Source organism: Grus americana, chromosome 2 (assembly GCF_028858705.1).
Source record: "Grus americana isolate bGruAme1 chromosome 2, bGruAme1.mat, whole genome shotgun sequence".
Taxonomy (NCBI): Eukaryota; Metazoa; Chordata; class Aves; order Gruiformes; family Gruidae; genus Grus; species Grus americana.
Genome location: NC_072853.1, coordinates 99,801,331 through 99,820,189, shown reverse-complemented (window position 1 = coordinate 99,820,189; position 18,859 = coordinate 99,801,331). Strand labels below are relative to the sequence as shown.

General features: G+C 44.1%; 1 long non-coding RNA gene across 1 annotated transcript in view; it reads right to left on the bottom strand.

The window, feature by feature from the left end:
* The window catches only part of LOC129203661 (uncharacterized), a 98,477-nt gene that overhangs the window by 37,685 nt on the left and 41,933 nt on the right, over positions 1-18,859 (bottom strand). The window lies entirely within an intron of this gene.

Genomic DNA, 18,859 nt, shown 5'->3' with positions numbered 1-18,859 from the left:
CATATAAAAATATTAAATTACTTTTTTATGCTGCAAATATTTGCACTGATGACTTAAGTTTTCTATGTATTCCCTAGGTCTCATCTGCTTTTCTGTCATGGCCTTAATTTTACTCAAATGCAGCACACAGAAAAGAAACATTACGTTTTTCCTTGGCTTGATTATGCCATTATATAACAGACCAAAACTCATGAAAATGGGAAATGCAGATGAAAATCCAGACCACAAAAAAGCATATGTGCAGGAATGATAAAAAAATCAATTGCTAAAACTACTTTCTTGGTATGAGCTTTTAGGCAGCAGTGGGCAAATAGAAAAAGAATTCTTGTTCTAATTCTTATCTGAAGATAAGAATGCCTAAATTCTTTGCATTTGCAAAGCTGTGTTGGCATCTTGTGAATTCAGGTTTGCACGGAGTCAGGCAAGTCCATTCTCTGAACTTCTAACATTAATATTTCCCCTCCCTCTAGTTAAGTGTAAGGGATGACTAAAAAAAAAAAAAAAAAACCAAAAAAACCCCAAAACAAACCAACTTGAGAAAACCTCAATGGTGTTTCTGCACGTGCAGTTCTTGGAAAGGTGTTTCCTCACCACCTCCTGGGCTGCAGCCTGGTCTTCATCATGGCTTTGCCTGGGGTTCCTGTAAAAGCTGAGCACTCGCTCGCCTGCTGCACTGCTGCAGATCACCAGCAGCGATGCTCCTGGAGCTAAGAACAGATCCAAACAGCCTAAGCACTGCTGAAGTACACTGCAGGTTGCTTTATCTGTCTCCTTTTATTTATTTTATTCCTTACACGTTCCTTGGCTTTCCTGTGACATAGCAATGTGATAGAAAATGTGCGTATCAGACAAAAATCTCAGAGTAAAGTGAGGCATAAAATTTTAGAAGGAAGTTTCCCGCTAAATTCATAGTCTTTTGCTGTGGTAAACATTTCTGCTATGCTGTGTTGATGATGATTAATAGAGGACTCAACACCAAAACGGACAAGATATAGGAATGGTACTCATTGTCCTTCTCTCAGCATATTTTTCTCTAAGCTCTTTCCAGATTAGAAAATAAATTGTTTTTCAGGACTTAGTCATTTCCAGTTGTGGAATCAAAAGTGATATGAATCAAATTATTGAGAAATATTGACATTAATCTCTAAAGATACAGGAATTTTCAAGCTATGACTAAAACGCAAGAGAGAGTTTCTTGCTTGACAGTAGAGTGTGAAGACACAGTTGCTTCTTTTGAAGGACAGTGTGAAAATTCAGGCAAGCCTCCATGCTGCTCCAAATCAGTGCAAAACCAAATACATAACTCAAGATTTTCTAGGGAAGGGTATCGGAAAAAGCTGGAAAAAGAATAATCCTTCTGGAGCAGGGATAACTGGCTTTCTGAAGTGGTCTAAAGACACAGATTGATTCCCATCCCAAGGCAGCACACCTGGACAAATGTAATTTCCTGGACGTTAACAGTTAATAACACCATGACTACCATGGTAGCAGCAGATCACATCTGGCCATACCAGAGTAGCTGTGAGATGGAAGCGACAGGCTTTCAGAGTAAAACGTTTCATTGATATTGTATAAACCGGAGCTAAGAGACGGTGTAAAACATAAGGCCTTAACTGCTGGGAGACAAAGCTGATGAAAGTGGAAGCACCATTTCAACTGCATCCTCAAGATACCTGGCCCGTATAAAGAGTTTTTATGTCAATTTATTTCCTTTTATGCTGTTTTGATCTCTCCTCATTTTTGCACTGAACTAAATTTTGAGACACTCTTCCCATCTTAGCCTGTGTCTGGAGTAATTCTCTGTAATTTGCACTCAGAAACAGGGAAACTAATTTCTTGCCTCTGGTAAGAGACGGATAGTACGCAAAAGCTGTGTGACCCCGAGCACTCAGCCAAAGGCAACATCCATAGGAGTAACAACGAGAGGCAAAAACCTCAGGATCGCTAAGGGAGACAAGAATATGGGGACAAAGGATACTTTAACCTTTTTCCCTGTTTAAACAGCTGAAGGGACAATGCTTAATATGCTTAAGCCAGAAGGGACCTAAATGCTCGTCTGGTCTGACTTAGACACAGGCTAAAGAGAAACATCCGCCAGTTCCTGCATCTGCCCAGAAACCTGTTCTGAGGCAACAGAAACTTTTAGCCAGAGTGGCCAAACCCCTACCCAAAGACAGAAAAGTCATTTTCCCAGAGACCTGCAAGCCAGGAAGAAGGAGAAAAGACTTTTTTTTTCCCCTCTTCAGGCCTCTCCTCTTTGTCCCCCTTCCCAGGTTCCTCAGGAGCTTATGTAGGAGTCAAAAAGCTTCTCCCAGCTCAGGTGTCTGTGGCATTAATGCAACACGCTAGTTGGATGACAGGAAAAAAAATGTCCCTTTCCAAATTCTGAGTTTTGTGTTCTCAGAAAGACATCCTTTCCTCTGCCACTTCCTACTACGCTCTTCCACTCGCCACGTCCCAAGCCCTGAAGCAAACATTTGTTTCTCTCACCAGAAAACTCCTTGTCAGTCAACCCCAGATCCTTTCGAGACTCTTAGCCCACCTCAGAGTCACACAAAGGAGTATCCAGGGTTGTGCAAGCAGCTCTCACTGCTCCCATCTGGTCATCTCCATCCTGCCCCACACCCACCCACGGGTCCCTCTTCAGAGCAGCTGAAGTCAGCTAGGGACGTCCCAGCGCAGCTTTGAATTCAGTTTCATCTAAGCCTTAAAATCAGTTTCTGCTTGAAGTGTATACCTGATTCAGTGGGAGAGCTGCTGCATTTGTGTCTCCCAAAAGCTCTGGTTCCTTTTGCACAAGTTGCTTTACTGTTCATGGGTCTTGTTCCTCTCTCCTCAGAGAAGACAAACTGGCACCAGAGCTCTGAGGATGCCTCACCCGACACCCTTTAGGAAAGCCGTCACATCAGAAGCCACTTTGCTTTTCAGTCCTGACTTCCCTGCCTGCATCTACACACACAGGGACAAAACACTTAACATTTCAAATCACTGACACAAATGTTCTTAACATAAACACTCCCGTGAGCCACAAATATTCCCAGGTGCCTTTGCTTTAAATTAAATGCTTTCATCCTTAGAAACTTCTAGTGCTTTGATTCTGGCACACGGCAAGCTGCCACTCCCACAGCATGCAGGGCTTGGGACCTAGCCGATCCTTCCCACCAAGGACAATGAAGAAGCAGCCAGAATACTTGTGTGGCACTTTCTCCCTTACTACTTTTTTTTTTTTTTTCTGTAAGAAAAGAGAGAACCTGGGAGTTAACAGGAACTGAGGTCGACCCAACAGGCAAATACAATTGTATATTTTTAATAGTTGTCATGTTATACTTCCCATATGCATATTATTGGTTCACTCACCACCCTTTCCATTGATAGGAAGGAGGAACTATTGTCCCACTGTGCTATTGGTTTCAGCAGCGTAACCTGAGCTTTTCATTTCAAGAAGAAATGATCCATGACTCCATCTCATTTGTCTTTGGATTGGATGGGAGCATCTCTCTTTCCCCAGCAAGAGAAAAGTGGTCATTATCCTCATTTTTCACCACTTCTATTATCAATTGTCTCCTTGCTGAGGAAAGAAAGGGATAGATCCTCTTCTACAAAACAAGAAATGACCCAGTGCTGGAAGGAGTTAACCCAGCCATAAAATCTTAATTGCTAGAGTTTCCTTTATCACTACTTTCCTTTATCACTACTTTCCTTTATCACTGCTTCTTCAGACAGGTACCTCCAGAGAGTCCCCTCACAGCTGGCACCTGAACCTGAGACCTCTGGGTACAAAGGTATGAGCTCTACCTGTTGCATTAATGTGGGATTCCTATCAGCTGTCACTTCGAGTAGCCCCGATGCGCTCCTCCAAGCCTCCCGGCTCTAGGTTAGAGACTGTTGAAGCCCTGAACAGTAGGAGCTCATGCTTGCATATTTTATTGGTCTCAGGATGCACTTAGGCAACAGGTTTTTTTCTTTTAACATTTATTTTACAATTGCTTTCACAACCCAGCACAAAGGTGGAGGCCCGCTCTCGTGCCCCCGAAGGAGAGTGCATCCTGGCACGACAGAGCGGATGCAGTGCTGGGGGCAGAGGGCGAACAGCCCCTCCACATGCCAGGGGCTGGTGGGAAGCCTGGGGAGGTTCTGCTGCACCAGTGCAGGTACTTGGAGGATGAAAGACCAGGAGCATCGCGTACACTTGGCAGTCACCTCAGAGGCAGCTGAGAAAACTTGTCAGATTGGGAAGGCTCAATCACAAAAACATTTTTTCTGTTTAAAGAATGATCCTATTAGTCACCTCAGGCTTGCCCTGATAAAAAGCTCCTGGTCGTCTTCTTCCACAGCTGGGCTGCAGCCAAGCAGACATCACACATATGTTTTGCCCCAGCATTTTTGTTTCAAACATCTTTAAAAAGAGAGCTGCTATAAATCGTTTTCAAGTTACCGAGTATTTTGTTCCCTAGACAATACTTCAGTTTCCTATAATCACAGATAAATGAAGAAATATTCTGGTAATTATCCTAGCAAAGAGCGGTTGCTTTCAGAGATGGATATTATACAAAGATCCTGGGAAACTGCAGGTGAAGCAAAGAGAAGCTGTGCTCGGTTTGCTTTCCCCTCCCCAGCTCTGGCGAGCGATGCAACTGCCCCATCTTCCTCAAGAAAAGCACCACAGGCTGGGGACCGGCTGGGGACCAGCACCTCCCCGTTGCCCTCAGCGGAGCCAGAGCAGGGCTGGGCACGAGAGCTGCCCGTGAGCCAGCCTGCGGGGCCAGGCCCCCCACACCGAGATGAGGGAGCAGGAGCCTCTTCGAAGGAGTCCCTCTGCAGGTGCTGCTTTGCATATCTGGGCTCCCACTGACTTTGTCCCTCCCCATTTTAGCCAAGAAAAATGCAGTCTAGTACTGCCGTCAAGTCAGTCGTTACCAAAATTTCCCGTCGGCTCTTCAGCAATGACCTCTTTTCTGTCTGCACTACTGGGCAATATGGACCCCTCCCAGCTCTAGGCCCTGATTTACCCCATTTTGTACCCATAAACAAGTAGCTAAATACCACTATGGCAGCATGCAGCATCCTTACACACACCTTGCACAAGTGAAGGTGGGAAAGGAAAGGAGATGCAAGCCCGGGCTCCAGCAAGCTCCACTTCCAGTCAGAGGAGCCACAAAACACAGGAGGCTGCTGGTCGTCTCTCAGAAAAGCCAAAGCATTTGTTAAAAATGCTCAGAAATGCTGGTTTTGCAGATTTGAAGGGGAGGATGGCAGAAGTATTTCTGTCAGTCTCCACTGTGTTTGCTGAGACCATCTGTAACAGAGGAGTAAAAAAAGGAGGGCACATAAGATGCAGCCCTGGTGCGGCATGTTATAATGATGCATCTCCTGGAGACGGCGTTGCCTTCGGATGAGACGTCTCCCCAAGAACACTGTCACTCGCAGCTTACTGCAGGTGTCAGGTGCCCTGACTATTGTTATTATTATTATTAGATATTTGCCGAGTGCCAGCGGTGCACCTGGTGCTCATAATCAACTCAAACATGCTGCCGATTTTTAACAGTGGACCGACTGCATTTCCACTTGTGAAAATTTGCCTATTTGCTTCTTCAGGCACTACCTTCTCCAAGGGGAAATATGCAATACAGTTTTGTTTCCTTCCTCCAGGACTTTCAGTACCTATTATTTTTTTTAAACGCACAACAGTCCAGCTCCTCACCACAGTAAGCCAGTCTTTTTTATCCGTCATCTCTTCAGGATCTGATCACTAATTCACGTACAGGATAAGACAACTGCCAAATTATTATACTACAAAGAGAAGATCTTCAGACACCTGTCATCTTGATGAAAGCAGCACTATCAACTGACCTTTGCCAGTTCAAGGTCGATAATGAGACAAGTCAGGCAGGAAGAGCAGCGTGTGCTGACTCCATTAACGCTGGCTGTGTGCACACTCAGTAGCACTGCGTCTCCTGTCAATTAGTGTGGGTAAACTAGGGACTGCTGATTGCCAGAGACATGGCATAGCGAGCTGCTGCTACCTTTACTTCTACACCCTGCTGCATTTTAATTAGCTCCAGTCCCCTGACTATTTCTTCAGAGCTTCATTACCGCCGTCTTCAAGAAACTCAAGGCAAGCCTTTTACATTGCACATCGCTAATGAGAAGAAATGTGAACATCCTCACCATGGAGTTTGATAATGCCGGACTGTCTGCATGCACGCGTGAGGTTGCATGTGAAGATTTAAGGAGCTTCTCAGCGTAACACAGCATAAACATTGCTCAGAGATGGCAAAATAATAGAATGAGTCAGAGCCCACAAGGGAAGGTATTCCCAAAATGACCAAAACCGCAGGATGTAAAAATTATGCACAGTCCACGATGTGCGCAGGTGAACATGTACATGCCTGCATTAGGTGTCATTTCAGTAATGATTATTAAAGACCACTCGCATACACTACAGCTCAATAGCATGAGGTCATAAGCTTGGAAATAGCGAGTTCCCCCAAGGGGCACCAGCTCTGCCTCACACAGCCCACGCAGAAGCCACCCATACAGCAGCAGTGAGAGTTGGCGGATGAAGGACCCGGAGCATCACTCAGTCATTTCCAAGATTTCACATGGAGCACCACAGGTTTTCAACAGAAAGCCAGGTGTTGGCGGGGGGGAGGGGGCAGGCAGTGTTACTGTATTTTTAACCTTTTTGCAGTCATTTTGATAGTATCAGCCTAGCTCTACTAATTTTCCTTGAGTTTCAATTATATTTGAAGCAAATTGTGATAGACAATTGCTGTCTTTACGGCCGAGTGCTAGCCAGACCCACTTCCAAATAGCTTCAGGTTAAAATATTACAATCTGTACAGCTCTGCCTTCACAATGCACAGATGTGCTTGGTGCAGGTCAGCTCAGTGAGGGATTCATGTTGACGTTTTGAGTCAAAGTCTTGGTCTTGTTCCGTTTTTCCGGCTTCACCAGCTGACAACTCCCTCAGCATATGGGTGGTTCTGCTGCTAATACTTGGCTCAGCCATCTATATATCCCAGTTATAGCTCAATATGAATATTGCCTGAGTCCCACTCCCACCCTGTATGACCACCGCTATTCATTCCCTCCTCGCAGCAATAGCTTTTTTAATTAACTTCTCTCATACGTCACTCATGCCCTTACAGACTCGCAGCTAATGAGCCAGCAAACCTACGTTAGGATTGTTTTCCTCAGTGAACACTGGCACAAAACTTGTAGATGCAACATAAAGTTGTGATGAGAGCATAATTGCTGGAGACTTGATGGAGAAGTTGTGGGACGGTCTGAAGAAATTCTGTTTTCTACATGGCTTCAGGAGTGTTTGGCCCAGAGGCTTGGTGGGAAAGGAATTAGGGCTTTTTTACTGACAGTCCTTTCATTCTCAGCAACTGTCCAGAAATAAAGGATGAGTGTCCTTCAGCTCAGTGGCTGCCTTTGCCACTTTAGAAGGAAAGGTTCCTCAGAGCAATTTGTCCCTGGGAAAACTCCTTTACAATTAGAGACCCGCGCTCATTTGGTGTTTATCACGTTCTCTGTGTTGAGCAAACTTAGACCTAGAGAAGGCTGTGGTTTGAAAGTGGCTTCAAAATCCTTGTGGTAAAGCTGCTTCTCAACATGCACCAGCAACATCTGCTGTCCTGTAAGTGACTACCTATACAACAAACCAGTCCTCCTGGAGGGGATGCTCCTGCGACCATGAAACAGAGGGAGGAAACGAAACCTGGAGAAGGTGGTTGGCCACAGGGGAAATCTCTCATCATCCTGTAAGGAAGTGGTACAGGACTGTGCCTCCTCTGGAGAGCCTGTGGCCTTTGCAAACCAACTGCCCAACCTCTGGGGCTGCACAGCTTCATCCTGCTGCTCATCACAGAGTTGTTCTACAATGGCACACTCTGGCCTCATCATATATTTCCATGATAAAAAACAAACCAAAACCAAAACATTGCTTTCCCCTCATGCTTTACACCCTTTTTCTATTTCCTTTGAATGACTAAGAAAATAACACTTTGCACCCAAGCATGAAATATGGTTTGTAAAAAAAAAAAAAAAAATCACATCATGAAAACTGGGTTTGTTTTTCTAAAGTGCCTCTACCTGATGGGGTTTTTGTTTTCTGTGAAACAAGAGCCTGCTGTCAGCCTCCACACAGCCCTGTGCTTTTTTCCAAAGCTAACTGCAAAAAACTAGTCCTTTCCTTCTTAAGGCAAATAGCCATTATCCAGAAAAACTTGGGCACCCAGCACTGCTTCTCCTTCTATTCCTCACCCACGAGCGGTCTGATTCCTTCAACGTTCGTGCTGTGCCATCTAACAAACACTCACTAGCCACCTGTGTGGATATCTTTAAAACAGTAACTTTAAAAAACACCCACCAGCATCCAAACATATGGATATGTGCCTGAGGGCTGAATACATTCTGTACGTATAGTTATTCTCATGTCTGGTGCAATCTGATGCCCTGTCTATGCTGTCACAGGGACACCTCACTGCATCCTCCCACAGGCTCTTACACAATGGTTGGGGATGGGTCAGTGGGTATCAATGGTAGCCACAATCTAAATTCACTTTATCATCTCAGTGTTAGGGCTTTATCGTGCGGCCCTGATTGATAAAGATATAGCTGACACAAAGGAAATGTATTTCAAAGGAAGCACACAGAAGCCGTACTGATGACAGCAAAGGCGGTGCATGCCAGTTGCCACACGGGAGCAACGCTTCACAAACCTCTCAGCGGAGCAGGTGAAGCCACTTTTACCGACACTGCTTATTCTATTAGAAATCTCTTTTTATTTATTTTTCATAATGCTCCAGCTGTGCATGCCTGCACGTCATGAGGCTGACTTGAGGAGTTTGAAAACATGAGCTTTAAGGCAAGGCTCAAAACCAGAAGGAAACCACCCTACATACCAGATCTCTGTCTACAGGTGACAGGATCGCTGCCTAGAAAAGTGGGGGTTTTTTCCACGCTTGATTAAAATTTCTCCATTAAGATGAACTGGTTTCTTGACAGAAAATAGTATCACCAATAGAGCTAAGCCTATTTCTTCCCCCAGAAAACTGGTGTATCTTCGAGGGGGGAAAAAAATCAAAAACCAAAATATTTTTGCCACATAATTCGCTGAAAGCCAAAAAAACAAAATATGGAAATATTGCTGAAGTGCCTCAAGACATATGCTAATTCATTCACTCCCTTTTCCCCAAGGGGCAGGCATGATTTGCCATGGCATGGCAAGGTGAAGGACTCCCATTTTGCAGCACCTCAGCTCTTTGAAGGAGGACATTTCCTGAAGGACGATTTGGCAGGATGGGACAATGTTGGCTATAGGAAGCATACAGGTTCCCCAGATGCCTGTACTAAAGTGCAACGGCAGCCTTTCAGAGTTGAAGTTGCTCTTCTGGCTCAATTGCTTCATCTGATCCTGGGCATTATTCAAAATTCTAATTTTTCCAACAGTTTTAAACAAAAATAGTGTAGAAAAAAAACACTCGCATTTGCGCAGACTCTGTATTTTACCCTTTCCTCACACTTCCTCAATCACATTTATTGGCAAGTCAGATAGCAGGCAAAAGGCATCCCTTCTCATTCTCCAAGCAAACTGAAGCGATGCATATTATGCATCGCAAGGTATTACAACAGTCATGACAGTTACATATGAAAGATCAAGAAGTTACAGGAAATTTTCCCATAACTCTCTCCTAACGAGGCTGTATCATTTCCAGCCTGCAAGACAGCATCTCCTTCCCTGCAGCACCGACAGGCAGGACCCACAGCACCTGGACCACAGCTCTCCACGTAGCAGCTATTTTTCCTGAAGAAAGGCATCTTGTAGCATTTCAAGTTCCACATATAAGTAAAAAAATTGTGGATGTCTGTCACACCTTATGACTCACTTTGGGGCTCTGACACATCCCAAAGTCTACTCAGGAACGGCTGTCACTCTGCATCTCCTCTGTTTGGCTGACTGTAATGAACGGGAGATAGCACAGCAGCAGCAGCATCCCACCATAGGTACCTATCGTGCCTTTAAAGACAGACATGCAGAAGGTTTTCTTCTTGATCATAATTAAATACTGTTTTCATTCAAAAAATGTGACAACTGAGGTAAAATTTTGCTGTGGTATGCAAGTGTCTAAATAAGCAATATAACAGGATTTTTGAAAGCCTGTTGATACCTACTGCCCTGTAGAAATAAGCTGACAAGAAAAGCAGAAGGAAGACAAAGTAAGGCTGATCAAAATAAAGGCAAAGGAGGATTTAGGGATTTATGTTTGCCCACTAGTCAGCTACATAAATTGCCTGTGAATAAGGGTTTAAAATGTTTTAAAATGTGTTTGAGGCATATCTAGACTTGCTTATTTGCCAGGGAAAAATATCTGTGCCTTTCTATCTGTCCTGTTCTAAATCACCCAAAATAGACTGTAATGTTGCTAGAAAAGCAAGATGAATCCAAAAAGAGCAGGAGCAGAAGAAAACATCCCCGGGAAGGAAGGAAAATAAAAGACATGGATGGGTACTGAAGCTGAGAGTAGTTCCTGCAAACAAAGAATTCACTACATGCCTGCCAAAGAGGCAGGAGAAAGAAGATGTGTGGTGTAGTAACTGTTGTGTGTCCACAAGAGATTTATCTCAAGAATCTCTCAAGCACCAGTGTTATCTGTCTGCTAGGAGCATAGGGATATTTAAGCAACACGAACCGTTAGCAAGTTCTTTGCAAAGAAAGACCCAAAGAGGAGACAGACCAAATGGAAACCCATATGATTTTCTGTTTCTCCCAAGGTTTACCAAATTCCCCAAAGAGACAGAGCCAAGAAAGAAGCAAATGTGGAGATTTAAGAAAAAATGTATAAGCTGACAAAGAAACTCGAGAGATTCAGGGCCAGGTATAAACCACATTCTGCTTTCCCCTAAACTCACGCATCTCCACTGGCTTCAATCTCTGCCTGTGCTTGTGTGTTACAGAGAAGGATTTGGCTCTACGGTTTTAAAGTTGCTGTGGGAACCAACATGCTAAAGCAACCTTAAGAAATGTGTGTGAAAGAAATCTCCTTGGCTTCTCTCTTCCCTAGCTACAATGTAGTAAAATCCACAGATAGCAGTCTCCCCAAAAATAAACTAAAGAAGAAAAAAACCACTAAAAGCTATCAAAGAATAGATAAATCAGCAGGAAACGAGAAGGGAAAAAAAGAAACCTCAAGACCCTAGCAGTGCTCACTAGGCAAAGTGAGAATGGAGTAAGTCTCCATTCTTTTACTCCCCATTAAAATGTGCTTGTTCCCCGCTACTGACCATCTTATTTATTTTTTTTGCTGGATGGGTTTCTGTGATAATCACTGGGAAATCAAGAATAAAAGTCCACTTGGTCCCCTGGGTCTTGGCAGAATTATTTTAAATTCAGGAGAGCAGGGAAGAAGGAGGGAAGGTTTTCATTTTCTCTGTGAGTCTTGGATCTTCCTCTAGTATACGGCAACCCTGCATGGTTTCAAACATGCTCATTAGGTGCTGAGCTAAAGGTAGCTATAATTAAATGCAATTTTCCATCTACTGCCAAGGTGCATAGGTTTCCAGGGAGCCAGCTCCTTGTCACCTTTTCTGTGTACTTGTGGCTAAATATGAATATTAATGAACTCTCAGTTCTCCTCACCTTCCCCTTTCCCAATTTATTCACAACTATTCTGTCTTTCTGCAATGAAAGAAGAAAAAAAAAAAAAGGTAAAATATAATTAGCTTCTCTATGAGCCCTCAGTCTGCTCTGGCATCAGTGACCGAGCCTCCCACTTTGCCAGTGGACAACATACTGATGAAGAAAAGGATCTTTAATGAGACAGGGGTTTGATTGTCTTCAGCAGCCCTGACAAGCTTCAGAGAGCCCTAGAATGAAAACAAGATGTCTTGCTCATGTTTCTGGCCATGTCATTCAGAGAGGATGTTCTCCTGCCTAGAAATACACATTTTACCCAACTTGGGTCACAACATTTCTTGATTGAAAACCAGCAAACTCTGAGAGGGAGTGAGGACACAGGATTTGGTCTAAAACTACTGGTGCTGATAAGAATAATGACATCACCCCTCTGCCAAGCCATCGCTTCTCTAGAGCTTGCAAATTAATTTTAAAACTGGAGTGGGAATCCATAATAATCAAGCCACATCCTTGATACAGCCTGCTGACACTGCACACGCCAGCCCCCCCGAGCAAACTCTCTTCTCACCAGTCCCAGGCCAGGTGAAGCCCCCATGCCGGGTCACAGCGAGCTGGTCTGCCCTGCCACAGACCAACCCAGCTTGGGAGATTTGAGCTGGGGACCAGATGTCACCACAGCCTGTTGTCTCCTTCCCAGGTTAAACCATCTCGGCAAACCAACAGCAGTGCGGCACTTCTCCCACCGAGGAGGGCAGGAGAACCTGCAATGAAAAGCCATTCATAGGATAAGGTGTCCCACCACCAAATGGGAGACAACTTCAAGGTGGGGGGGAGGAAACCAAGGAGACAGCCCAAAACCCGAGCAGTTGCTCTTGCTAGCCTGGCCAGGGGCTGCCGCCTCACGAGGAAGGAGACCTCCCTTTCCTCAACATGCCCGTCTTTCCTGGGCCACGTCACTGCAGGAACAGGTTGAGTCCCATCAGTTCTTTGGTACCCAACCCCACTGAGCACCACCTCCACTGGGGCTCAACACAGCAAGAGCTCCCATTTCCCACCTCCCCCTCATCTCCCCAAGAAAGGCTGGTCACAAGGACTGCTGTGAGGACCCTCACAGTGCAACGATTCATCATTCATGCCTGGCCAAGTTAAATGGGCTGGTTCATACCATGCACAGCTACGCCGCCAGCTTTCTCCAAACTGGGGCACACGTCGCTGCATCTGCTGCACGCTCCTCTTTTCACACACCCCCCAAAAGATACAGGCTTGCACTGAGCATATCCGGGTTTACACTGAAGAGCATTCCCCAAAATACAAGAGAAAAAGCTGATTCCAGCCTTCTCAAAATTATTTTATATTAAAAATTAATTCCCTTCAACTGTGTTCACACCTCTGTGGTGTTTACTGACCGAAAACATGTTGGCAAATGTGTTTACTGAAGAAACATTCCCTGCACCAGCAAATTTTAGGCAAATATTTGTGGTAAGCAATTTTCAAAACTGCAAACCCAAATATTTATCCCAAAAAAAAGGATTGTAGAAGTCCACTCAAAGGACAGAAACATACCACATAACCTCTGTCTCAAGCCAGCCGGACGGGCGCCCAGCAGCTCTGCAAACAAAGAATCCTTCAGAGAGATGCTGGGGGCACCTGATAAAATCCTGACTTGCTGATGGGCAGACCAAAACCCTAATGAGAGGAGGGACAAAAATTTATGAAGCAAGCGACTCATGGCAATTATTTGCTCAGTGTGCCCATCATGTCTGCTGAAGGGGGAAGCACGCTTGGGGCCTGATACAGCTCCACCATGGTCCAGGTGAAATGGGGTCTATTCTCTTCTGTTTCTTTGGCAAGCGAACAGCAGCGGTGCTCACTCCAGATTGCATTTTTCAGGCTATGCAGTTAGAAGCAGGGGCAGCAGGATGGTGGCCATGAGACTTCAATTACCTATGAAAATATCATGTAGATGGAAAGTTGTACATAGCTGCAGAAACGCCCTTACATCTGCATAAACCAGAGGAGAAAAAGGTAGCTTAGAAGGTAAATTTTATACTAGATCCAAGCCAAGCGTCTATAATATATGTTTTGTTTGGTATTTACACAGAATCTATCTGAAAACGAAGGTGCCTTTAGTTGCCAAGGGTAGCAGATGTGTTTTCTGCAAACTACTGCCAAAAAGTAAGTTAAGAAAGGGGGAGAAGTGGCGAGGGAAGTTCAGCTCCTTCAGCATGGAGAGCCTGGTGTCCAAATACTGCAAGTCGACCCACTCGCAATAAAATTTAAAATATTTAACCCAGATGGCTGAGACTGCAGTTGATTATTTTTAAACTCACCAAAACGCAACGGCTGAATGTCAGCAGCAGAGTTCATCCTTCCTGGCATGTACATTTGCCTGTCACCTACAAGCAACACATGGCAATGGCCAGCAGACCTACCCTGGTCCAAGCCTGAGAAACTGCAGGAGCAAGATTTGTTCCAGGATTTTGCCACTGCCTCCTCCAAATAAACTAGGTGGTTCAGGCTACCGAACATCTCGATCCTGCAGCCCAGTCCTGCCTGACCAGCCCTCCCCAGTGCCCTTTCTCATACGCTAACCATGGAGGAGAGGGCTTGACCAGCCCATGGGAGCAGTGGGAGGGAATGTATATTTGCCACCAGCCCAGTGCAAAAACCATGCTGTTCTCTTAAAAAACAAAGGTTTTTATTTTTCAGAGTTCTCAGCATTTCCATCTTTCATGACCTAAAATTTCATTCTTGAAGGACTGCCTTGAAGGTGTTTTAAGCAGAACTACATATAAAAAGCCCAAATGGCCAACGAAAGATCAATAGTATTTTTCCCAATGAGACCTGTGAAAAAACTATATTTTTAATGTGCACTTTTTACCTCTCTCAGACTCCCTGTCTCAATGACTACCACACAGCATATGGTTCTAGCCATCAGAAGAATTAAGCAAGTATCTAAGAAGATAATGAAGCAGTAAAACCCACAATAGAGGTTAAACTCTCTGGAAACCTGTGAGTAACTGGAAAAGGTTTAGAATGAGGCTTCACTGCAGATCAGAAAACAAACAGAAGACAATTTTCATTTAAAGCAGCTGGGAATATGAAGACACTGTGAAATTGTAGAAGAATTTGTTATATACATAAGGCAGAGGAGTTGATTGTCAAATATTGGGAGGGCTAACCTATTCCTGTCAAGGGAGCAGAGGGTGATCAGTACCAGCAGCAAAACACCCGGTCAGAGCCTGCTCAGGGAACAAACTCTTGGGGCTACCATGAGTTTGCCAAGCAAAGAGGATTGTCCAGCCTGGACTGGTGCTCGCACTCCTCCACCAGCGTAGGCACCATAAAGAGCCCAACGCACCCAATGGGAAGCGCCTGAGGCAGAAATAACAGAGCTCAGAGCCGAGACAGCGGGTGCAGGGGGCTGGCAGCTCTCACCATTTCGTGAGCACAACACCGTAAGTAGCAAGACAAGGAGAAAGTTCGAATCCACAGCGTTGTTTCCAGAGGTAGGCACAAGTCACAGGACACGGTATCTCGGCAAAGGCCACGTTTGCCCAAAATTCTCGTGGGGAGGAGGCAGAGCCTGGCCCCTGCGGATGGGAGAGAGCAATCTGAACTCCAGTCTGACTCGAAGTGGCATGCTGTCAGCCAGGATGCTGTTTCATCTGGGGGGACACCCTCTGAACCACAGCACGACAGAGAGCATCTCAGAGTCTCCATGGACGACGCACAACTGTGAATTGCCCTTGTCCTGTTGGCCCTGAGATGCGCACAAGCACATCTTTCTGAAGATTTTGCAGGAAGCCATTTGCACCAGTTGTTGTGTTGCCCAGAAATTCACGTGACAGAGCACTGGCCAGGTTGCTAATTGCTGACTTTGCCAAGACTGAGAAGGAAAAGCCTCAGCACCTGAGTGATCTAAAAGCAACATGAACTTCCCTACTGGAATGTCACAAAAACTGTATTTGAGCCCCTGATAAAGGCTCTCAACATTGTAAAGCCTTCCATATATTAATAAGCTTAATTATTTGTGAATCTCTGAAGCCCAGCCATTAATGCACCATAATTAATGCAAACGCCGGTCACTATGGCTACAACTACATTACCTGCTGAGATATGTTCCACCAAGTCTGGGGGACCTGGGGGATCGTGGTGTACACTGCAGCTCTCACCGGGCCTGGGTTAACCCGCAAAGCTTAGTGTGCACTTGGGTTTCATCCTAAGAAAACATGCCCGCAGGCTCAGGAACTGAGAGGTGCTGCCACAGTTCAGTAATGTGCTGTATGTAAGGACAGAGAACCTCACCAATTGTCTTACGGGCCCGTGCAGACAGGTGGACTCTCAAAAGCACCTTGCGTTGGAGGCTAGTTGAGAGAATAAAAATACGTTTTCTTTATTGCTCCACAAGGGATGAAGACTATTTAAAAAGGAGTGGCCAATAGCAGTAGTAGCAGCAGTAGATAGTACTTTCTGGGATTAAATTGCAAAGCAATATTTGCAGAAAACCATGCATCAGTTCTGACTCCGCAAGCCACAGAGACTTTTCCTTGGTGTGAGTCCAAGCTTCCACCTCAGTCCACCAATGCTGATCGCAATGGACAGCACAGGCTATTCGAGAAGCTCTTGTTGTCAGAGAAAGAAAAATGACAGGAGAAACATTTATATCAGCACAATCATTTCTTGGCCCTTTTGCCCTCCTTCTCCCAACCCTGGCTATTAAATAGATCACTCTAGCTAGGAAGTTCTTCATATAAATTCCTTACCTATACACCACTGCTGACTGTTTGATGATGCTGTCAACTTCCCAATGCCACAATGTTCTTTCAGAAAAAAACATAGGTATTTTTTCAGATGACATATTATTTAACAAAAGACAACAAACAACAAACCTCCAACTTCAGATATTGCAGAACATCATCATCCTGTGACCAAGAACCGCAGAATGCCTGAGGTAGGAAAATACTATTTATTCTTGTAATGGATTTTATGAACAAATCAAATGAGGTGAGATGTTTCTGAAAATTTGATCATTCATCACCAAAGCCTTTTCCCATCTTGTACTCATCAGTTCTACTACCTGCCGCTGCTGGAAATATATCCTGTACATAGAAATAGATATAACATGCACACACACACTTACTCATGTGCACACACTCCAGGCAAGTGCCTGGCCTTCTTTGGAGAACAGCAGATTTATAGAGATGCGAGGAACATTTAATCAGTCATTTTTATTTGCTTTTCTTTTAATAAAAAAACTACTCCAGCTATGGAATGTGAACTATTACCTACTTCTTAAATGTTGGACTTAACTATTCTCCCCTCTATTTTTTCCTCCATCTCAGAAATACTCTTAATATAGCCACACAGGATATGCATCATATTTTTCAGGTTTGATTTTGTCTGTCAGAACGGCAATGATTTTAGAGTTATAGAGATATAAAAAATCCCAAAGGTTTGAGTAAACTGATAACTTAGATACTTTCAAGCATTTTCTGAGGCTTCGGGAAAGAATATCTGTGGTCACAAAAAAGCGCTTTTAATCCTGGTAAAGTTTTGCACATGTGTATACATGTTTGTATGTGTGTTTTAATATCATGAAATACCAGAAAGAAGTTTTGGGGTTTGTGGGAATAAATTTTCAGCATTTTTGCTCATTTAAGGGAGGGCAGCCAAAAAAAGTCTATTCACAGAATCTTGGCAGCAATCCCTCACAGAGACAAATAAGTACATTACAAGATAGCGCTGTTCCCTTTCCACTGTGCAGCAATGTAGGATTTCACACTCTGTTCACGTTGCAGAAGATTGAATGAAATTTATCAGTGCTCGAAACGATTGTTTAAAAAAAAGAGCAAAACCCAGTCCTCACCCCGCAAGCACTCGAGGTTAGCAACCGCTGCTGTGGGGAGGTACTGCGACGGGTTCAAAGAATGGAGGAAATGTCTGCCGGGGTCGTACCATTGCAGGCTGGTCTGTCTCCTGCTCGTCAGTGGTGTGGTCAGTCCTGGAGTCACTCCACGGCTTGCCCTTGGGAACTTTTCCTCAGGTTTTAAGACTGAAGGCAGAGGGTTTTCTGCTATTTGTGGCTCCTGAAAAAAAAAAATAAATTAAAAAAAAGAAGGCTTAGAATTTCTCTCATTTGCTCTTCACCAACCCTGGTGGCTGGTGATTGAACCAGGCAGATGATAGAAATGGTTTTTGGCTATCTATCATCCGTCAATTTCAGGTTGAATGGCACCTCGCTCTGAGAAAGCAATGTTGCAATGATAAACAATTTCAAAACAACTTACTTAAAATATCATGAGACTCCAGCTCCAAAACTATTGCCCCAAAAATAAAACCACTGAGGTTATTTTTCTCTTCTCTTCCCCCAACTTCGTCTTTTTCCTCCTGCTCTAGAAGATGCTTTTCCTGCATCTTTCATTCTTCCTTCCCTCTTACCAGCTGTTTTATCTCCCTGGTGCACATGAACACCTCAATATCATCTTACAAATTTTCTCCTCTGTCTGCCTCACAACAGTCTTAAAAGATACTCTCTCAGGTGTCAGTATCCCTGGCCAGACCCTCTTCAGCTACCTTGCCCCTCCAGAGGCTCTCTGGACTTTGTGGCACTTACAGGATGCATTGAAAGGCATTGCAACTTTCTGACCCCCCCCCAAGGAAACCCCACAGCTTCTGAGATAATACAAAAGCTGAGCTACAAAATCTGCAAGGGAAAGCATTCTAGAAGGACACCAAGGTGAATATATTCAACATCATTCTTCATATGTAATAAAATTGTCTTTGCTAGAAGTCTCACTAAGTCTTCACCATCTTTTGACCTTAATTTTTATATAATTGAGACACAGATCTAAACTGAGAAAGTATTCAAGTTTGACTTTAAAATTGGTCAAATATTTGCAATGGTATGGCACTGCAAAATAACACAAGTGTGAAAAATGTTTCAATGAATGAAGCAGATTTAAAAAAAAACCCACATTAGAACAACACCCTGGAGTGGCCATTATGATTTCCTTTAAAAATCTCATAGATGTTAATGGCATCGGCTAGCTTGTTTCTAATGCATTAGGAAATAAAAAAAAAAATTACATGTAAGACTTATCACATTAGGGTAGTTTTAAGAAAATGGACCATAACACTTTTCTGGCAAGTGATTTGGCTGTGAAAATACTTCTCTTGATGCCCTCATACTGTAACATTGTCAGGCACGCCGGT